Below are 5,000 nucleotides of genomic sequence, written 5' to 3' on the forward strand. Positions count from 1 at the left end.
CGCCGTGCCTGAACACCGGTGCAAGACCGGCCCGCAGGGGCCCTCCCTAGTTGGGCTGAAGAAGCCAAAGGGTGAGTGGAACTGGAGAGAGAGATGGTCCCGCGACCCGACTCGCCTCCTTGCCCTCGCCCTAGTCCACAGTAGGGCGGTCGGACAGGGTTTTAGAACAACAAAAAACAAAACCACACCGAGACTTGTCCAGGACTTTTTCTTGGAAAGTGTGAGCTCTGGTTCAAGTGCGGAGCCTCCCACAGCATGGACCCGACAGGAGGAGTCATCCCGGCCATCTTCCCCTGCCCAGCACAAAGCCTCCAAGCCTGGCTTCAACTGATCACTCACAAGCATTTTTCTGACACCTCCGTCCTGACTTAGAAATATTTTTTGTTCTAAAAACCCTGTCGACGGAAATCTCCGCGGGTCCCCCCGTTGTATCTCAGACATGGAGTCTTTATGGGCAACGGGGCCGAAGTCACACTGCCAAGGAGTCGCTGCCACCCCGCAGGACATTTCAATCTCGGCCGTTTACAGACTTCCGTAAACTGCCCTGCTATGGTCATGGTCATGTCATGTTAACGATAGGCGACATGACTATGTCTTTTTCAACTCTTAGTTTCTGGCGGAGCCAAAAAAGTCCGGACTATGGTCATCTAATGTTAAAGATAGGATTTTTTTTTTTAAAGTGCTTGGCCAATGACCATGTCCACCAAAAGGCTCGCATTGAAGGTAGACACGACCATGTCCACAACGGGACTTAGTCTCTAGCAGCAAAAACATGGAGGTCACCAAGGACACAAACGGCACACTGCTGCTGAAAACAGAGCCTCCAAACCCCGCGAGGGCAACAGGCTTCAAGTGCACTGAAAGTCAGCGACACAAATGGCACACTGTTGCCCAAAACAGAGCCTCCAAACCCCGTGAAGGCAAGAGACTTAAAGTGCATTAAAAATAAAAAAATGTAAGGGACCCACACTGCCTACTCAAGCCCAAAACAGAGCCTCCAGCCCGGCCTGATCTGGCGCCAGGCGCGGGAGGGCAGCATACTTCCATCAGCATGGAAGTCCAGGACTGTAAGGGGACCCACCGCCTCCCCAAGCCGAAAACAGAGCCTCCAGCCCGACCTGATCTGGCGCCAGGCACGGGAGGGCAACAGACAGACTTCCAGGGAAGTGGAAGCTGCCAGGGGTGAATGGGAACTCTGCCCGGGGTGCAGAGCCTCCCACATGGCTTGACTTATTATTTTTACTTAAATATTTTTTTGATCAAAAGACCATGCCCTTAGTAATATGCACTTACCCCCCCAGTGTATCTGTTATCTAATAGCATTATGAGAGCAAGTCACTACTTCATGCCGACCTCCTGGAACTGCCGCTCGGCCACCCAGACCCACTTTGTCCACTAAGGTTTTTTGTGGCTATGGTAATGTATTATTATTATGTGTTTATTTAGCAGACACCTTTATCCAAGGCGACTTACAGAGACTAGGGTGTGTGAACTTTGCATCAGCTGCAGAGTCACTTACAATTACATCTCACCCGAAAGACGGAGCACAAGGAGGTTAAGTGACTTGCTCAGGGTCACACAGTGAGTCAGTGGCTAAGGTGGGATTTGAACCGGGGACCTCCTGGTTACAAGCCCTTTTCTTTAACCACTGGACCACACAGCCTCCAATGTAGCACTATTCTGACTCTAGTCAATTCTATTCTAACTATGGTCATTTAGCTCAATGGTGACTCTGGTCATGTAGCTCAATGGTGACTCTGGTCATGTAGCTCAATGGTGACTCTGGTCATGTAGCTCAATTTTGACTATGGTCAGTGCGGCAGTGTGGAGTAGTGGTTAGGTCTCGGGACTCTTGACTAGAAGGTCGTGGGTTCAATCCCAGGTGGGGGACATTGCTGCTGTACCCTTGAGCAAGGTACTTTACCTAGATTGCTCCAGTAACAATCCAACTGTATAAATGGGTAATTGTATGTAGAAAAATAATATAATTGTATGTAAAAATAATGTGATATCTTGTAACAATTGTAAGTCGTCCTGGATAAGGGTGTCTGCTAAGAAATACAGTGGCTCTCAAAAGTATTCACCCCCCTTGGACTTTTCCACATTTCATTGTGTTACAACATGGAATCAAAATTGATTTAATTGTGAGTTTTTGCCACTGATCAACACAAGAAAAGTCCATAATGTCAAAGTGAAAAATAAAATCTACAACTTGTTCTAAATTAATTACAAATATAAAACAGAAAATAATTGATTGCATAAGTATTCACCCCCTTTGCTATGACACACCTAAATAAGCTCTGGTGCAACCAATTGTCTTTAGAAGTCACATAATTAGTTGAATGGAGTCCACCTGTGTGCAATTAAGGTGTTTCACATGATTTCAGGTTAAATACACCTCTCTCTGGGAGGTCCCACAGTTGGTTAGTACATTTCCTAACAAAAACTACATCATGAAGGTGAAGGAACATTCAAAGCAAATCCGGAATAAGGTTCTTCAAAAGCACCAATCAGGGGTAGGATATAAGAACATTTCCAAGGCATTGAATATCCTCTCAGAGCACAGTAAAGTCCATTATTAAGAAATGGAGAGAATATGGCACAACTGTGAATCTGTCTAGAACAGGCCGTCCTCAAAAACGGAGTATCCGGGCGTATAGGGCACTAGTCAGGGAGGCCACCAAGAGGCCTATGGCAACTCTAAAGGAGTTACAGTGTTCCACGGCTGAGCTGGGAGACACTGTGCATATGGCAACAATAGCTCGGGTGCTTCACAAAACTGGCCTTTATGGGAGAGTGGCAAAAAGAAAGCCATTGTTGAAAAGAACTCGCATCAAATCTCGGCTAGAGTTTCCCAGAAGGCATGTGGGAGACTCTGAGACCAAGTGGAAGAAGATTCTATGGCCTGATGAGACCAGAATAGAGCTTTTTGGCCACAACGCTAAGCGCTATGTTTGGCGCAAGCCTAACACCGTACATCATCCTGAGAACACCATCCCTACCGTGAAGCATGGTGGTGGCAGCATCATGCTATGGGGATGCTTCTCTGCGTCAGGGCCTGGAAAGCTCGTGAAGATAGAGGGCAAAATGGATGCGGCAAAGTACAGAGAAATCCTGAAGGAAAACCTGCTGAAGTCTGCAAGAGACCTGGGACTTGGAGAAGATTCATCTTCCAGCAGGACAATGACCCCAAACATACAGCCAAAGGCACACTGGAGTGGCTTAAAAACAAAAAGGTCAATGTCCTGGAGTGGCCCAGTCAAAGCCCGGACCTCAATCCAATTGAGAATATGTGGAAAGAGTTGAAAATTGCTGTTCACCAAAGGTCCCCATCCAACTTGACGGAGCTTGAGCAATTTTGCAAAGAAGAATGGGCAAAAATAGCAGTGTCCAGATGTGCAAAGCTGGTAGAGACTTATCCAAATAGACTCATGGCTGTAATTGCTGCCAAAGGTGCCTCTACCAAATATTGACTCAAGGGGGTGAATACTTATGCAATCAATTATTTTCTGTTTTGTATTTGTAATTAATCTGTGGAGAAGATCTTCCCTGTTTTTCAACATTTACTTTTCAAAACGAACATTTGTCATTCAAAAGTCCAACAGCATAATGCAAGGAGAATGGCTAATTCATTAGGAACAGTCATGTTGAAGACAGTACCAGTTTCAAATGATTAAAAACTGGGAAACTGTTTGAGAAAAGAAATATATAAAATAGTTTATTTAAAAATATTTAATATATACACATTTTTTTAAGAAATACTGTTCCAATGGTCATTTCAAATGTGCTGCGAGTTTAAAATCGTCTGGAAATTAAACACTGATGCCTTTTTTAATTGTATTGTTTTTGAAAAAAGTTGAAAGGCTGGGAGAATCTTCTGTGGAGAAGATCTTCCCTCCCTTTCAACATTAATTCTCAAACTGAATGCAGTAGGGATTCAAGGAAATGCATGCACATGGATTAGGGAGTGGTTAACATGTAGAAAACAGAAAGTACTAAATAGAGGAGAAACCTCAAAATGTAGTGAGGTAGCCAGGGGTGTACCTCAGGGATCACTATTAGGTCCTCTGCTATTCCTAATCTACATTCATGATTTAGATTCTGGTATAGTAAGCAAGCTTGTTAAATTTGCAGACGACACAAAAATAGGAGTGGCGGCAAACACTGTTGTAGCAGCAAAGGTCATTCAAAATGATCTAGACAGCATTCAGAACTTGGCAGACACGTGGCAAATTACATTTTAATAGAGAGAAGTGTAACGTATTGCACACAGGCAATACAAATGGGCATTATAAATATCATATGGGAGATACTGAAATTGAAGAAGGGATCTATGAAAAAGACCTAGGAGTTTATGTTGACTCAGAAATGTCTTCATCGAGACAATGTGAGGAAGCAATAAAAAAGGCCAACAAGATGCTCGGATATATTGTGAGGTGTGTTGATTTTAAATCAAGGGAAGTAATGTTAAAACTTTACAATGCATTAGTAAGACCTCACCTAGAATACTGTGTTCAGTTCTGGTCACCTTGTTACAAAAAGGATATTGCTGCTCTAGAAAGAGTGCAAAGAAGATGGTTAATCTTCCCTCTGACATTCTCCATTGACAAATTGAGGGATGCGCACCAGGCCGCACACCCGCCGCTCCGGATTCGGGGATCTGAACCCGACTCTCTTTGGATCGGCCGGGGGGCGACGGAGGCAATCACCCCTCCCTTTCAGAACGGCATTCGCCTATCTCTTAGGACCGACTGACCCATGTTCAATCATTTTCTGTTTTGTATTTGTAATTAATTTAGAACAATTTGTAGATTTTATTTTTCACTTTGACATTATGGACTTTTTTTGTGTTGATCAGTGGCAAAAACTCCTAATGAAATCAATTTTGAATTCCTTGTTGTAACACAATAAAATGTGGAAAAGTCCAAGGGGGGTGAATACTTTTGAGAGCCACTGTAAATAATAATAATAATAATAATAATAATAATAATAATAATAAT

The sequence above is a fragment of the Acipenser ruthenus genome, unplaced genomic scaffold (assembly GCF_902713425.1).
Source record: "Acipenser ruthenus unplaced genomic scaffold, fAciRut3.2 maternal haplotype, whole genome shotgun sequence".
Classification (NCBI taxonomy): Eukaryota; Metazoa; Chordata; class Actinopteri; order Acipenseriformes; family Acipenseridae; genus Acipenser; species Acipenser ruthenus.